Raw genomic sequence first — 19095 nt, 5'->3', positions numbered from 1 at the left:
GAGGGTTGTTGATTGAGGCCAGACCGGGTATAAAAAGTTAATAAAACAAAATCTCAACAAGCAAGATGAAAGTTGTGGTATATACTTGGGATTGCAGCTATTCAGGGGGCATAGGTAAGAACATTAGGCCTCAGACAAGATGGGCATAAAAGCAAGATCATATCAAGATAACAACTAATGCATAAAGGGCTGGAAGTATATCTCCAGTATTAAAGCACTTGTCTAACAAGTGCCCTGAGTTCAAATCAGAGTACCACCCAACGAAGGAAATCAGCAATTCTCATAAGTTCTTAGGTAACTCATGTTGCTGGTTTATAGACCATACTTTAAGGAACAATATTTAAGACAATGGAAGAGGGTGTGGATTAATAGTACTTGACAATGAATGGTGACTGAGAAAAGTACCAGTTAAAAAGAAATGGTCTTGGGCCAGGGGTTTGGCCTAGTGGTAGAGTGCTTGCCTAGCATGCACAAAAACCCGGGTTCGATTCCTTGGTACCACATATGTAGCAAAAAGCCAGAAGTGGTGCTGTGGCTCAAGTGGTAGAGCCCTAGCCTTGAGAAAATCCAGGGACAGTGCTCAGGCCCTGAGCCCACGCCCAGGACTGGCAAAAAAAAAATGGTCTCAAAATTTAAATAGACTTAATTAATCACATCGGAGAATGTTAATTTTTTAGTAAGTTTAGTCCTGTTCTCCATAATCCCCACCATCCTCACCACTGTTGCTTTGTTGTGAATGCATGGATACTTTTCCTATGTTGATTCTACATGCCTTTTATTTTTTCTAGCACCAGAATTTGAAACCAGTCTTGAGCCTGCTTTACTTGCTTGTTCACAGCTAGCATTATACCACTTGAGCCATATCTTTAAGCCTGGCTTGTTACTGATTATTTTGGAGATTGAGTCTCAGACATTTTTACCCAGGGTGACCTTGAACTGCAGCCCTCCATTTCTCAGCCTACTGAGTAGCTAAGATTAGAGGTATAAGTCACTAGCACTCAGATTTATCTCTCCTTCTGATGACAAGATTATATATCAACTTTACTCATAGCAGATGGTATCATTAGCACTATCACAGCAGCTCCAGTGTCATCTCTGATCTTCCTCTCTGCAGGTCCACATGAAGCTACATATCTATCTCATCTTCATTAGTCAATACATAGCAACTGTTTTAATAATAATTATTAATTATAATAATTATTGTTATTAGTGCAGGCCCTGAGACTTGAACTCAGGGCCTAGGCACTGTCCATGAGCTTTGTTGCTCAAGGCTAGCACTCTACTACTTGAAGCACAGCTCCACTTTCATTTTTTTTTGGTAGTTAATTGGAGATAAGAGTTCCATGGGCCTTCCTGTATGGGCTGGCTTTAAATGGAAATTCTCCGATCTCATGCTCCTGAGTAGCTAGGATTACCAGCATAAGTAACTGGCGCCTGAAGAATTTTTTTTTTCAAGTTCACAATACATTTGGAATGGAGCAGTCATTCTATTATGTTTCTGTGCTTTGGAGCTAAAAATAAGTTAGACTTCACTCTCTTAAGCACTAAATTAAACACAGTCCTTTCTTGGTATCAGAATTTTCCAAATAATATCCAGTTATACAAGTTCTCTTCCAGAGTTTTCTCACTAAGCCTGCAGAATTGAAATTGTCTGTTTTCATCACTAAGGAATGAATAAACTGTCTAGTTTTTCCATTCAAAGTTATGAAGAATCTTTGTTTAAATTTTATTTTACTGTCAGGGTGATGTATAGAGGGATTACAGTTAAAATCATAGTGTAGTGCGTACATTACTTCTTGAACATTGTTACCCCTTCCCATGTTTTTCTCCTACTGCCTCTCTCCCATCCCCTCCCAAATTGTAAAGTTCATTTCCAACATATTGTCTTGTGACTATTGATGTTACATTGATTTAATCTTTGTCCTTTGTTTCATCATCTTGTTTTTCTCCTTCCCTTCCCTGGTTCAAATGGTAAGGAAATGAAGACTTGGATAAAATCATATTAAGTGAATTAAGCCAGACCCAAAATGGGCTCAATGCTTTCCCTCATTTGTAGCAATTAATATGCATCTAGTATTTTCCTAGCAGAGAAGGCAATAGCTCAAAAGTTATGTGCATTTGGCCATATAGGATGAGGCTAAGCAAAATGATCTCCAGGATAGAGAAATAAGAGATTTATCCTTGTGGTTGTCATTTTTATGTACTCTGTGAAGTGATTTCTTTATTCTTTGTGTTTTTTCTGTGGTTGTTTTTGTTTTTCCTCTTAGGGTTAATCAGTTACATCTGCAAACAACAAATATGAATGAAAATTTGGCCCCGAAACATATTAACCAACTAATGAGAGCAGATGGAAATTAAAAGGATCTGGAAACCTTTCTTGGCAGGTGCTTATTGGAATAAAAATTTTACAAAACAAAATTGATTTATACCTGAAAAAAGTGAAGAGCTAAAAGGAGAAAAAAAATGAAGAGGAGTAAAAGTAGATTTTGTAGTGTCTGATGAACGTTTCCCCTGCTGGCTTTTTTTTGTGTGTGTCAGTCGTGGGACTTGAACTCTGGGCCTGGGCACTGTCCCTGAGCTCTTCAGCTCAAGGCTACCACCATACCCCTTGAACCACAGCACCACTTCTGGTTTTACAGTGGTTAATTGGATATAAGAGTCTCACAGACTTTAGTGCCCAGGCTGGCTTCGAGCTGAGATCCTCAGATGTCAGCATCCTGAGAAGCTAGAAATATAGGTGTGAACCAACCGGGCCCAACTTCCTGCTGGTTTTTGCAGGATAGGTTTCTTCCTGCTTTAGAAATTTCTCTAGCTGTAATTGCAGAGAAAAAGAATGTTCAGTATTTAAGGGAGAGAAAGTGCCATGAATTAGGACATGCAACCACATAGGCCAATAGAACAGCTCCTCACAGCAAGGAGCCAAACTCCACCTCAGGACTTTCCAAGTACCAAAGTCTCCATTCATGTGCTGACCTAACTCCCATGCTTTCCATGGTCTATGAATCTGCTTCCCCATTCCTCCATGCAGTTTGGAAGTAAGTTAAAAATGAAAAAAAAAAAAGAGTTGATGCAGATTGCAGATTAGATGAGGTAACAAAAACATTGAGTCAAAACTTTTCCACTCAAAACTGAGAGTTGTTATTTCTTATTATAATTTGACTGTAACCTATTTCAAAAACACGCTACTTTTAAAATCTAAATAGAATCTCACTACAGTACATACAGGGCAATTCAAGTGACTAGATGCTTTTCGTATTGTTATTTCAATGGGGTTCTATTTGGAGGTAACAAAATACTCTTCGATGCTGCAGTTCTAAAGATTAGAGTGAGATCACTGTACAACACTGTGAAAAGAATCATGTTTGAAACAGCAAAACAGATATAACAATTCTGACTGAGAAAAAGAAATGGCCCATGGCTTGCAGTTCTTGTTACAGTTCTCTCCAAAAGGAGAAGAGCTGTTGAAGTTTAGCTTCTCCAGGCACTGCTTCCAAGTGTCTCTTCTTTGCTCTGTTAAATCAGTGGTTCTCAGGAAGACAAAGAGCAAAGCCAGGACGCTTGATGAATACTTGATTTAGATGGAAGGCTTGGAAGCCTTCACTCCTCATATGCTCAAAATATATCTCTGATTTGAAAAGATTTCTAGATGATCCCACAGTCCTCGGTATCTTACTCTTGAAGAAACATTCACTGTTATTCATTCTGGCAGCTACTTTCCCTACAAGTCGCAGGAAGGAAAACCTGTTTTTGATTCATGAAACAGAGGAATTTAGAAGTACAAAGGAAAAAAGAACATCAGATATTAATGCCCTATGCCCTCATTTCATAGTTGAAGGAAATGAATAGCAGAGAGGATTGATTTCTTCATGTTAACAAAGAATGATTATATTTAAATAGCTTTTTTCTATGAAAAAAACAATACCCAATAGGGAGCTGATTCTAGAATGTTTCATATATATGTAATATATATATATATAATTTGCGGGGGGAGGGGAGGTCATGAGGCTTAAACTCAGCCTGGTTGCTGTCCCTGAGCTTTCAGCTCAAGGCTACCAACTTACCCCTGGGCCTGGACATTGCCCCTGAACTCTTCAGCCCAAAGCTAGCACCCTACCCTTGAGCCAAGCCCCATTTCCCATTTTCTAGAGGTTAATTGGAGATAAGAGACTCAGGGCCTTTTGTGCCCAGGCTGACCTTGAACCTTGATCCTCAGATCTCAGCCTCCTGAGTAGCTAGGATTAAAGGCATGAGCCACCATGTCTAGCTGTTTCATACATTTTTAACAAATAATTGTTGAGCATTATTCTGTGGTAGATATTGCCATTCTATCACTCTAATCTTCATATCTAATATACTCTCTAAAATAAGTATTTTCTCTTATTTTACAGAGTGGGTAGGGATGGACAAAGGCATAGAGGTTAAATGACTTCCCTAAATCACATTAATGGTGCTTGTAGAGCCATGATTAGAATGTAGGCCATCAGACTCAAGAGCCTATTTGCCTAACTAGTCTACTCTACCTCTTCTTGCTATATACCACACATCCAGCACTCTATTAGCTTCTGCAAATGGAAAAAAAAATATCCTACTTTCATGGATCAGACATCAATAATCAAAAGGTAAACCAATCAATTAAGTGTATTTTTCAAATTATATTAAGTATCACAAAGAAAAGGATAATGATAAGACCTCTTAGTTTGTGAGACTGGGAATGAAAAGTAAGATCTAATCTGTGGAATAAGAAGCATTCATGTAAGTGGAAAAAATTTAACATGTAAGAAATAATGTACGCTAAACCCCTAAGATAGACGCATAACTTTCACATGCTGCTGAAGTGGCCATGGTGACTCTTGTGGGGATAGGGCAATGATGTCAGGAGAGACGAGAGTAAGTGAGGAAGAACAGACACACAGAGCCTTGTAGTTCAAAGAACAGAGCTGTGAGTTGTGTCTCAGTGATTTGTAGAGATATCCTAGGAAAGGGTATAGGCACATTTCCTTCCTGATATGCAGGCTATCTAAACATACGATATCTAAGGTTTTTGTCATCCTCCTCTTCTGTGTGTCTGGCCTTGTTTTTTCCTTAATCCTGTTATCTTCATTCACAACAACCACAATACTAGCCATAATTCTCCCTTTTTATTAAAGAATTTATTAATATTGATTTTTACATCATATTTCAAATAACGTATTTAACAACCAGTATTCAAGAAGGGAATCTCTATATACAATCACTGGCACTTAGATTTTAGAACATAATTAAAATTAATTTATGTAATAAAACATTATGTCTACAGAGTCATAAATTTTTATGTCTATGTGGTTTTGTTTATATTTCTAATACCATGTCCATAGCATTGGGTACGCAAATATTGAGTCCTCACTCTTGTACTATGTGGATCTAATAGCCACATATTAAGGATACCATGTGCCTTTTGTTCCTTTAGTCTTGACTTGTCTCATTCAACATGATTCGCTCTAGATTCATCCATTTTCCTGCAAATGCCATTATTTTATCTTGTCTGTTGGCTATGTAGAATTCCATTGTATATATACCACATTTTCTGTATCCATTCATCTGCAGTAGGGCATCTGGATTGCTTCCATTGCCCAGCTATTGTAAATAGTGCAGAGATGAACATAGCTGAGAAGGTGTCCTTATCATATCTTGGGTTATGGTATTCAGGATAGATGCCCAGGAGTGGTATGGCAGGATCATAGAGAAGATCAATTTTCAGTTCTTTAAGAAACCTTCACACTGCTTTCCAGAGTGGCTGAACTAGTCTACATTCCCACCAGCAGTGTGGTAGGGTTCCTTTTTCTCCACAACCCCGCCAGCATCTGTCATTGTCTGAGTTCAAAATCTTGGCCATTCTTTTGGGGTAAGGTGGCATCTTAGGGTTGTTTTTATTTGCATTTCCTTTATGACCGTGGACAATGAATGCTCCATTTTTTAAAGTAATATCCACCCCAGTACTCCACCCTACCCACCCCAGTCACCCACCCTAAGATTACATCCTAGGCCCTATGTCTTATCACCAAAAATGGTCCACTTTTCTTTAAATGTTTGAAATTGATACAATCTCAGCTCTGAACATTTTATTCTTCCCTCACTACTTCCAGTCCTCTTAATCACTTATTCAATAACCTTAAATAAGTGACAAAAATTTGAACTTTATCACCACCTTCATTTCTTGACATTATTATGGTTTCTACCAGTCTGACATCAGCTCTCTCCAAAGTATAAGAACCAGTAGAAAACAAAGCTCTAGTTGATGCCAATAGATAGCATGGTTAAGTGAACAGCTGAACATTGGTAGAGAAAAGTTGACTATTTCACATAACATGTGTGACCATCACACCTCATCACACTTTGTTCTGCCAACATCTAACTATATTTACTGGGAGTTGTGCACCTCTCCAGGACAATTATTTTTAACATAATTCTTTTTTGGTTTCCTAGATGACTCCCTAATCCTCTGCATTATTTTCTAGAGATCACCACTTAGTGACCTCATTGTATATGCATGGAGAAAGTTAAGTTATCAAACAGGAACTCATTGCCTTTTTGTTTGTTTGACTTCTGTAGTAGCAGAAGAAACTTGAGTGCAGACTCATCTCAATTCCACCAAAACAGAAGGCAGAGATTGATTAAATACTAAGGAAAATAAAGAGGTTGAGAGATATGTCAACATGATTATGCCATCTGAGATTTGTTAATTGATGATTATGTGAAGGAGATACAAATGTTTCATGTCTTTATGAGAGAAAGAGGCTTTGCAAATTAAAATGAGATGCCTATCTTAATCACTTAACTCTGAATTGGTAATCAGAAAATGTGAATTAGGAAAGTTATCTCTTTGGAATTTTGCATTTCCAAATGAGTCCTGTCCCCAGTAAAACATTTCTGAGTGGTGGATCAGAGAAAAGATTTACAATGACAATTTTGCAAAGTAACTGCTCTGACAAAAAAAAATGGGTAGGGATAACAATTTTCCACACTAGAGTTTGGGATAAAATAAACAATAATTTCTTAGAGTAGAAATGAGCCTTCTTGGCCAAACTTGTCATTTTTGCCATGACTGATTTTATTTTGCTAATATGTTGCTATTATTAAATTGTTATTAATATATTATTTTATTATGGTCATATAGTTATATAAAAGGATTTAATTTAACAGGTCCACTTATTTCTACATTGAATGTTGATCAGATTGACCTGCTCTATTAATCTCCCCCCAGCTCTCCACTATCCCATGCCCACTTATTTCTTTGGCATCCTAGGGGCATAGATTTGGGCTAGTAGAAGCTACTCTAGAATCTGGTCAAGTCTCAATAGCAGAGGTTGGAAGAAGTCATTTCCTGCTGAGGTTTTTACAGATCTTATCTTTCTTTTTTTTTTTTTGCCAGTCCTTGGCCTGATCCCAGGGCCTGAGCACTGTCCTTGGGTTTTCTCAAGGCTAGAGATCTACCACTTGGCCTGATCCCAGGGCCTGAGCACTGTCCTTGGGTTTTCTCAAGGCTAGAGCTCTACCACTTGAGCTTCAGCACCACTTCTGGCTTTTTTCTATGTATGTGGTACAGAGGAATCGAATCCAGGTCTTTGCGCATGCTAGGCAAACACTCTACCACTAAGACAAACTCCGGCCCCTACAGCTCTTATCTTTTGCCTGACATTTACTAGGCATTTCAGAATTAATCTCATCAAAGTGCACACCTTTAATTGCCTCCCTTCCCTACACGGGTCCATCTGTTGCCTCCTCTTTCCTGCCTGCTTCTTCTTTACGACCACCAACACCCCCACAACCCACAGCCAGTTAGTCCTGGTGGAGGTGTGATGAGCAAATACAGTGGAAACAAGTATATTTCCAGAATAAAAACAAGGTCATTTGGGTTATAGGAAACTGAGTTTCCTCTTTCTTCTACGAATTTCAGAGGTCCATCCTAGTAAAACCTATTCTTTGTTCCTTTTAAAATACTTTGTTGTAAAAGACAATGTTGCTGGCCCTACTAAGCATGAGTTAGTGACCTGTAATAATTTAATATTCACTTCCAAAACTAATCTGATTTTCTGCTCTGGATATGCTTTTGTATTTACTTTGTGACCATGAAAAGGTATAAAGTCTATACTGTGCATTTAATGCATAATTTAAAATCACATCAGTATTTCCAAAAGTTAAAAAAGATTCCAGATAGCTTTTATTGTAAGTCCCCATAACATTTTATTTACTAAGGAATAATAAAACTAATTATACTTCACATAATCTTTACATTTATAAATTTTAATTCCCACAGTGAACAGCACTTCATCAAAAAAGCTTTGACAATGGACTCAGTTGGAAGAATTAATCTAAATATTTAGGACAGAAAAACAGCTTTTTGTAGTATTGATTGCTGATGAAATATTGAGATTTACTCAAAATAATTGAAAGTTTATTTTTTTAAAAAGTATTAGAAAATGTCTTTGATTTCCATGTGGACTTCTTTTGTATTGATGGGTTTCTTACTTACTAAAATCAGTAAGTTCCAGTTTGCAGCATGCTTGTCTCTGTTCAAGTGGCTACAACTTTACAAGTGAAAATTTTATTTATTTATATATATTTTTAAATAATCTTGGCCAGGAACTGGTGGCTCATGCCTCTAATCCTTACTACTCAGGAGGCTGAGCTCTGAGGGTCCCAGGTCAAAGCCAGTCCGGGCACAAAAGTCCATGAGACTGTTATCTCCAATTAAACACCAGAAAGCTGGAAGTGGCACTGTGGGTCAAAGTGACAGAGTGCTAAGCTTGAGGTGAAAACCTTAGGGACATCACCTAGGCACAGAGTACAAGGCCCATGACGACGAAGAAGAAGAAGAAGAAGAAGAAGAAGAAGAAGAAGAAGAAGAAGAAGAAGGAGAAGGAGAAGGAGAAGGAGAAGGAGAAGGAGAAGGAGAAGGAGAAGGAGAAGGAGAAGGAGAAGGAGAAGGAGAAGGAGAAGGAGAAGGAGAAGGAGAAGGAGAAGGAGAAGGAGAAGGAGAAGGAGAAGGAGAAGGAGAAGGAGAAGGAGAAGGAGAAGGGGAGAAGGAGAAGGAGAAGGAGAAGGAGAAGGAGAAGGAGAAGGAGAAGGAGAAGAAGAAGAAGAAGAAGAAGAAGAAGAAGAAGAAGAAGAAGAAGAAGAAGAAGAAGAAGAAGAAGAAGAAGAAGAAGAAGACGACGACGTGATCTTGGCCAGGTGCTGATGGCTCGTGCCTATAATCGTTGATGAGAATTGAGAAGCACAGTTCAAAACCAGCATGGACAGGAATATACTTTGAAGATCTTTCTCTCCAATTAATTATCAAAAAGCTAGAAAATGAGCTATTCTCGAGTGGTAGAGGGCTAGCCTTAAGCAAAAAAGCTCAGGAACAGCACCCAGACCCTGAGTTCAAACCTTAGGATTAGTACTCACCACCCCCACCATCTTGATCACAATCACACGTGCAAAATTACATATATGCAAAAAATCATTTCCCTTAACTGAAAGTCAGCATATTTAAAAATACTATTAGTTTTCTACCTAATGTATACAGATGGTAAAAGTAAGAATTTTAATGTTTTTTTGTTTTGGGGTTTTTTGTGGGGGAGGGGATGAGTCAAGGGGCTTGAACTCAGCTGCCTGGGAGCAGCTCTTCAGCTCAAGGCTGCTACCCGAATCTTGAGCCAAGGAGATAAGAGTCTAAGGTCCTTTTGTGCCTGGGCTGGCTTTGAACCTTGATCCTCAGATCTCAGCCTCCGAAGTAGCTAGGATTACAGGTGTGAGCCACCACACCCGTGCTCCTGAATGTTTTTTAAACAAAAGTAACCATTAGATCTGTAAACACCTAATTTCTAACATGGATCAAAAGTTTTCAGTCATTTAGATGACAATTTCTGCTGCTTACATTTAACTTTGTCAGCAACTAATTTGGCATAAATAAAAGTAATTAAGGAGGTAGAAAGAAAACTCACTTCACTTTGCTGTGTTTCATATAATCCCAATAAAATTGGGATTAATGACAGATTGTTTATTTTTCATTTACAGGTACCCAAGTTCCTCTGTATAAGCAGTGATTATTTTAGTAAAAATAACTGAGAAATGACTGTCATCAAGCAGAACTTATGCTTCTGAAGTTAATGTACAAGTGATCTAGTCTCCTAGAATTTAATCTTGAGAAATAAAGAAAAACTGGGCACAGTGACTCATGCCTGCAATCCTAGCTACTCAGGAGGCTGAGATCTAAGGATCAAGGTTCAAAACCAGCCCAGGCACAAAAGGACCTGAGATTCTTTTTTTCATATATTTGTATTGTAATTAATAGAAGCATTACATTATACTCACCAGATAGAAGGTACATTACTTCACAAATATAGATACCCTTTCTCATGTCATGGTCCCCATTTCCCACCCCTCCCTACCCTCCCACACATCTTGATTCCTCCCCCTCCTATTTCAAATAACCAATTAAGCATATACAAAATATATCAGATAACAAGGTGAAATTTTGGAACAATATAAGATAACCAAAGGATAGCAAAAGAGATAAAAGATAACATAGAAAATTAAGGATGACAATCACTCATTATATGGCTTTTGTTTCTATACCCTGGAGGACCTGAGATTCTTATCTCCAATTAACCTCTAGAAAATGGGCTTGGCTATCTTTCTTCCATTTTATTTTTTTGGCTCCCTTGTCAAAGATTAGGTGGCCATAGATCTGTGGTTTAATATCTGGGTGCTCAGTTCTCTTCCATTGGTCTTCAGGCCTGTTCTTGTGCCAGAACCAAGCTGTTTTGATAACTATAGCTCTGTAATAGAGTCTAAAGTCTGGTACTGAAATTCCTCCTGTGCTGTTATTTCTGCTAAGAAGTGTTTTTGCTGTACGGGGTCTTTTATTATTTCATACGAAATTGTGGGTTGCCTCTTCTATTTCCTTAAAGAATGTCATTGGGATATTGATGGGTATTGTGTTGAATTTGCAGATAGCCTTTGGCAAGATTGTCATTTTCACGATGTTGATTCTTCCAATCCAGGAGCACATGAGGTTTTTCCATTTCCTCAGTTCTGCTTTAATTTCCTTTTTCAGGGTTTTAAAGTTTTCATCAAAAAGGTCTTTTACATTCTTTAGTTAAGATAATTCCTAGGTACTTTATTTTCTTTGAGGCTATTGCAAAAGCAGTTGCTTTCCTGATTGTTGCCTCATTCCTCTCACTGTTGGTGTAGAGGAAGGCAGTTGATTTTTGAGGGTTAATTTTATAGCCTGCTACCCTTTCAAAGTTTTGAATCAGCACGAGGAGCTTGGGAGTAGAGTCCATGGGATTCTTTAAATACAAAATCATGTCATCTGCAAAGAGGGAAAGTTTTACTTCCTCTTTCCTTATTTGGATCCCCTTTATGCTTGCTTCTTGCCTTATTGCACTGGCTAGGAATTCTAATACTGTGTTAAAGAGGAGTGGAGAGAGTGGGCATCCTGGAAGAAAGATAGTCTCTTCAACAAGTGGTGCTGGCAGAACTGGTTAAGCACATGCAGAAAACTAAATTTGGATTCGTCTTTGTCACCCTGCACTAGAATTAACTTCAAATGGATTAAAGACCTCGAGGTAAAAGCCGACACACTGAAAAGTTTACAAGAAGCAATAGGAAATACACTAAGCCTCCTTGGCACAAGTCGAAACTTTCTTAATAAGGACCATGAATCACAACAAATCAGAGAAAGGCTGGATAAGTGGGACTGCATTAAACTGCAGAGCTTTTGTATGACAAAGGACATAGCTAGTAAATTAATTAGGAAGCCTACAGAGTGGGAGAAGATCTTCACCAACTATACAACAGACAAAGGCCTCATATCAAAAATATATCAACAGCTCAAAAAATTGAATCACTCCAAAACTAATCTCCAACCATCCCATTAAAAGATGGGCCAAAGACTTAAAGAGTCTTCTCTGAAGAAGAAATAAAAATGGCCTATAGACACAGGAAGAAATGCTCAACATCTCTGGTCACAAAAGAAATGCAAATTAAAACAACTCTAAGATTCCACCTCACTCCAGTTAGAATGGCCAGGATCAAGAAAAATAATAACAACAGATGCTGGAGGGGATGTGGCCAGGAGGGATTACTATTACACTGTTGGTGGGAGTGCAAACTCGTTCAGCCACTATGGAAAGCAGTCTGGCAGTTCCTCAAAAGACTAAATATAGAGCTCCCCTATGACCCAGCAATTCCACTACTTGACATTTACCCAACCGTCCAGAAACAAGGACATACTAAATCCACTAGCACAACAATGTTCATTGCAGCACTATTTACCATAGCAAAGATATGGAACCAACCTAGATTTCCCTCAGTTGATGAATGGATCAACAAGATGTGGTATTTGTACACAACAGCATTCTATGCTGCCATCAGAAAGAAGGACATCACCCCACTTGTAAGAGAATGGAAAGACTTGGAAAAAAATCATATTAAGTGAAGTAAGCCAGACTCAAAGGAACATAGGCTCAATGGTTTCCCTCATCTGTCATAATCAGTAGAAACCTTGGGCTCTCCTAGCAGAGATTTGCAATAGAGCAAAACCTAGATACATAAGGCCATACAGTATGATGCTAAATGAAAGGATCTCTAAGATATAGAAACATAAGGCATATAATGAGTGATTGTTGTCCTTAATGTACTGTTATCTCTCATCTCTTTGCTGTCCCTTGGTTGTCTCATATTGTTACAATATCTCACTTTGTTATCTGATATATTGGATATACTTGTATTTGGTTATTTAAAATTCGATAGGGACGGGGGAAAAACAAGATGAGGGATGGGGGTGGGGGGAGGGAAATGGGGACCAAGATATGAGAAAGGGTATCAATGTATGTGAAGTAATGCACCTTCTATCTGGCGAATATAATGTAACCCTTCTATTAATTACAATAAAAATTATATATATATAAAAACATCTATGTAGTCTCAAGGCTAAGATAATGTTAATGATCCTAAATTATTAGTCAGTTTTTTCCTTACAGAAAAACATACTGTATCTCCTTTCTCATGTTGTCAATCAAAAGACTAAATTTCACACTCACAAAATCACAAAATCCCTGTACTAAACATGGAATTTGGTGGTGACACCAAAATTCACTTCACTTTCCTATCCTTCATTTTTTCGTTTCTGATGTTATTGTTACTGTTATTATTTTCCTGTTAATATACTCATATTATGTTTATTACATTCTATTATATGGGGGTACAAACATATAGGTATATATGTATATTTGTATGTCACTTTAAAGTTTGTGAAACAGAAGAGAAAAAGAACAAAGGGCCTGATAGGAGAAGGGAAAATCATTCCTATGTGTGATGATAATAATCAAAGTTTTAAAATCCCCATTACTTATGTTTTCAAGCTGTAATTATATGGAAGTGCAATTTCAGAATACTTTGTCCTTACCTGTATCAGAAACAATAATTCTGAAAGCGACAAAGTTGCTGATATCTTAAAGCTAATACAAATTGAATAAAGTTTTGTTTAAAATGAAATTCCATTTGCAACTATAAATACTTCCTGAACTAGTAAGAAATAACTTTAAGCAAAATCTGTAATTGTATATAATTTACTGTAATGCTAAAGTGTACAGTTTTTTCTTCATGGATAGGAGAACAATGCTGAAATGCTACATGATACTTAAACTGAAAGAATAATTTCTTCTGAAAGAAGTAAATAACATATATTTTACCAGTGACCAAGGTGAATGTGGCTTTGAATACATTTCTAAATAATGAAATGCCAGGATATTAAAGATAGATAAAATCATTTATGAAAATATGTGTTCAGCTCTATTTTTTAAGACTTCCTTAAAGTAGATCAAAACCAAGGAAATTGTTTGTCAGCAACAAAAATAAAGTTACAGTAATTTTCTAACTATTCTTTGGAAAACCAAATCAAACTTAGATTTGTCTGAGCAATCATCAGCCAGAAAAGTTGATTAGGTAAATCTGTATTACCTGAGTAAGCCAAATATTACTACCTACCTTCCTCTTTTTCTAATGGCTTTCATGATCTTGTTGTATAGTATTTGTTACTTTTAGAATATTGGTATGTTTTGATCAGTAACAATATGGTGTTACTTTGGTTTTAGTTAACCCACCACACTGCAACCCAGTTTCTTTGTTTTTAGCAACTACATGGTGAAAAGAAGGGAAATACAAAATAATTGATAAGGCACAAAAAAATCTTATAGACCAATTTAAGAATGAAGGTATTGGCTGGGAGTTTGGCCTAGTGGTAGAGTGCTTGCCCAGCATGCACGAAGACCTGAATTTGATTCCTTGGTACCACATACATAGAAAAAAGTTAAAATTGGTGTTGTGGCCCAAGTGGTAGAGCTCTAGCCTTGAGAAAAGTTCAAGGACAGTGATCAGGCCTTGAGTTCAGGCCCCACGACAGCCAAAAAAGAAAAAAATGAAAGTATCTTTAACTATTGATTAAGTGAGAATCTCAATAAACAGTAGATAACAAGATGCAGAAACAGGAGATTTTTCTTTGTGGTTGTTGTTTTTAATGTACTATGTGAAGTTATTTTTTTTCCTTTCATTTTTCCCCCTATAATTTATCTCCTGTTGTCACTGTATCTGATTTTTTCCCCTGTCATGGGGCTTTAATTCTGAGTCTGGGTGCTATCCCTGAGCTCATCAACTCAAGGCTACCGCCCTACACCTTGAGCCACAGCTCCACTTCCAGTTTTCTAGTGGTGAACTGGAGATAACAGTGTCATGGGATTTAGTGCCTGGGATGGCTTTGAACCACGATTCTCAGATCTCAGACTCCTGAGCAGCTTTGATTACAGTTGTGAGCTGCCGTGCCAGCCTGTATCTGATTGTTGTACCTAGTATATTGTATATATATATATATATATATATATATATATATATATATTTGAATTAGAGAAGTGAAGATGAATGGCATAATGGTGAGACTAGGGGCAAAGGGTGAACCAATGCAACAGCAATACTCATAAAACAATATGTTGGAAATGAACTTTACAACTTGCAGGGGGGCTGTTACAGGAGGGAAAGTGGGAGAAAAATGTGGAAGGGGTAATAAAGTTCAACAAGAAATGTACCTACTCCTTTATGGATATAACTGTAATCTCTCTTACATCAACCCTGACAATAAAATTAAATTTAAAAATATATTGTAATTATGATACACAGCATCACAATTAAGATGAATTGCTTAAGCACTTTATCTTCATATATAACGAATAGTCTTCATGTGAATGTTTTAGTGATGGAGCATAATAATGTGACAGCTGAGAAATAGTATTATTGGATAAAAGATCAACTACAAAGAGAATACAATTGGTTCTGCCATCTGCAGCATTATCTTTTTAAGGGCATGCCTTAAGTCTCTCTGGTTTCCTCTTCTTTTGGTTTCTGTTAGCTCCATTCCTTCTCCCTGTCTCCTCAATCCATCCTGTAAATGTTCAGTTGGAGTTCCACAGCACTAAGGCTAGATTCATTTTCCATATTTTCCCTTGGATCATCACAGCTATTCCTCAAGTTTACATATCATCTATATGCTAATGACTCCTAAATTATATTCTACCTTAGTACATTCCTATGCACTCTGATAATAGTCATTATACATTTAGTAACTATTTATTGAATTGTTGAATGTCATGGGATATCAGGTAGTATCATGAATTCTGGGAATTTTGTAGTGAACTTGACAGTCTCTGCTTTTATGAAGCTTATTTTCAAGGGAAATGGGTCATAAACAATATTAATAAGTAATATTTATGGTCATTTGAATAAGTAATTGCTGTGGAGAAAAATAAAACGATACAGAGATGTTAATGTTGGAGATGGAAACCCATTTTAAATAGTAAGCAGGGAAGAATCACTAAGAAAGTAAAATTTGATCAAAGACCTATGTAGAGCAGGAGTAAATGCTAGTTGAAACTCCTAGGGAAAAGCTTTCCAACAATAAGGAAGTATGAATGAAGAGGCTCTAAGACACAAATTGCATGATGAATTTCCCCAAAGAGTCAGACAACAAGGGCACTCTCACAGCAGAGAGAGTGAAGGAAGGAAAGCCAAAAGATGGGATCATGTAAGTAAGAAGATGTTAAAATAAGAATGAGTCCATTATTATATTTTAAAATACTTTAGATTTTATCCTAGTCAGAATGAACAGCCAGTAGAATGTTTTTAATGAGTACATGATGTGGCCTGATCTAATTGTCTACTTGCTATCTCTATTTTCATATCTCACAGTTAACTTAAAACAGATCTCTTAATCCCCCCTATACACACCAAAAATTAAAATAAAGTCATTCTATTCCTGCATTTCCCCCACTTTAGGAAATGACACTAAAAGCTATCAAGGTATTCAAGCCAGTGGTTATCGCAAACTGCTTTTAACTCATCTAGCTGTGTATCTCATGCCATGCTGTATAAAATAAAACTCTCCTATCATTTAATAGATAGAAATCTGCCATCTGTTTGATTCTCAGTATCTCTCCTGTCCTCAACCAAGGTGAACCTCAGGGCATTTGACTTTGTTCATAACGTTTTTATGGATAACATTTTCTGGTCCTTCAGCCATTTTTTAAATTGTATTTTGTTATCCAGGTAACACATAGAGGGATTTCAGGAACATTCATCAGGTAGTGGGTAAATTACTTCTTCAACATTCATACCCCTTCTCATGTCGGTCCTTCAATCTTGACTGATATACTCTCTGTAGGAAAAGTTCCTTATCCACACAACCTATAGAGCTGTACTTCCCCTTATTCTTGATCTCAGCATTTTGTTATTTGACTTAATAGTGTATTGTTTACCTTGTGGTAGTAGTTACCATGTCTGTCTCTACTACTGTGACCCAATCTCACAATCAAGTCTCACGCAAGTTCTCCGTAGATGATGTGTTGCATAGAGGATGATTTAGTACAATTGTGTCCCTTTGTTATGTCAAATTATTTGTAAACATACAAGATATTTCTCCTAAAAACAGACCTGTATCTAACCCAGCTGAAAAAATGACACATGCAAATTAAATCATACATATGAATTTTGTATAAATTTGGCTATATATTTTCATAGGGAAAAATGATTTTAGGCATAACATCTGCCCAGATACTCCTCCATGAATGAACAGATGAAGAAAATGTGCTGTATACACAATGGAATTTTACTTATTCATTAGAAAGAATGATACTGCAACATTTGCAAAGAAGCAAAAGAACCTGGGGGAAAAGTCATATTTAAGAAAGTAAGACAGGCCCAGAGAGGAAAAGATTATATGTGTTGTCTTCGTTTATAAATGTGTAAGTAAATATATTGGGGTGTATGCAAGTATACACAAATGTATTAACTGAAATATGGCAAATGCAGGGGAGAACCACATGGCTCAGTTCCTTAGAAAGGCTAACTCACAGGCCAACAAAATAAACACCAGGAGATATGTACTCAAAAGTGGAGAAAAGAACCAAGGGAAGGAAGTTATACAAATGAAGAGAGGAATGAGGAGAGGATGTAGAAATTTTTGATGTATATCCTACAAAATTAAGGAAATTGAGGGGAGTGGTGGCTTGGGAGGAATGGGAAGGAATGATGAAAAGGATGACACTGATCAAGATGTATTCATATACTTTTTTGGCGAATGGAATTTCCTTTGTATAACTACTTAGAAAGAATAAAAATAACATCTTGGGGCCAGGAGTTTGGCCTAGTGGTAGAGAGCTTGCCTAGCATGCAGGAAGACCCCGGTTTGATTCCTGGATACCACAAACATAGAAAAAGCTGAAAGTGGTGCTGTGGCTCAAGTGGTAGAGCTCTAGTCTTGAGAAAGCCCAAAGATAGTGCTCAGGCCCTGAGTACAAGCCTCAGGACTGGCAAAAATAAAAATATAAATAATCATCATCTTAGAAGTTGAAAGAATCTGAACACCATTCATTCCATTCATCACATTTCTAAAACTATTTTTGTTAGCATATATTTGGGCAACAAGCAGGGGTTTCATTGTAACATTTTCAAACCTGCAAACAATTTACTCCACTCAAACTCACCCTTTTCATCACTCTGTCATTCCTCTCCTCTCCTTTAAAAATATTTCAATCAGGCTGGGAGTTTGGCCTAGTGGTAGAGTGTTTGCCTAGCATGCACGAAGACCCAGGTTCAATTCCTGGGGTACCACATACATATAAAGAAGCCGGAAGTGGTGCTGAGGCTCAAGTGGTAGAGCTCTAGCCTTGAGAAAGTCCAAGGACAGTGCTCAGGCCCTGAGCTCAAGCCCAGGACTGGCAAAAAAAATATTTCAATCAATCTCATTGGACTATTTTCAAACATGTATATAAATTACTGCAGCCATATTCACTTTCATTTACCCTCTCCATTGGCCTCCCAATGATATCCATCCTCCAGCAGTTTATTTTTTGGGGTGGAAGGGGTCAGTCATGGGCCTTGGACTCTGGGCTCTTCAGCTCAAGGCTACCGCCCTACCTCTTGAGCTACAGCACCACTTCTGGGTTTCTAGTGGTTAATTGGAGATAAGAGCCTCATGGTCTTCAGTGTCTTTAGTGCCTGGGCTGGCTTTGAACCGTGATCCTCAGATCTCAGACTCCTGAGTAGCTAGAAGTAGGCCAGAGCCTATTTTTGTTGCCTATCATTTTTACTGTACAGTGGTTGTACAAAGAAATTTCACAATGATATTTTAAATTTGGAAGATTATACTTTGTCTGACAATTCCCTCTATTGCTTTCTCTCCCAGTCTCTCATATACCATTATTGTTCAATAGTTTTCAGTGATCTTTGCCATCTTCATAAACATTCATCACATTTTTTAATGAAAGGGATAACAGTTTTGTACATTTGTGTCCTGTATTCTAGCCTAAGTGTATTTCTTACCTTACCATACTTAGTTCTTGCAATAACCAATGTCTGTCTTAGAAATCACAATGCCTAATTAATAGGTAAGAAAACTAAATCTCAGAGTTGCTCAATGACCTACTTAAGATCACCCAAGTAATAGGGACAGAAATGGAATTCAAACACAGCTGCCTATTCTATTATAGGCACTATCTGAAAAGATCCATTTTTTTCTAATGA

This window comes from Megascapheus bottae, chromosome 8 (genome assembly GCF_031878675.1).
Source record: "Megascapheus bottae isolate mThoBot1 chromosome 8, mThoBot2.hap1, whole genome shotgun sequence".
In the NCBI taxonomy this organism is placed as follows: Eukaryota; Metazoa; Chordata; class Mammalia; order Rodentia; family Geomyidae; genus Megascapheus; species Megascapheus bottae.
The sequence above is the reverse complement of the archived record's forward strand: the minus strand, read 5'-3'. Positions refer to the sequence as shown.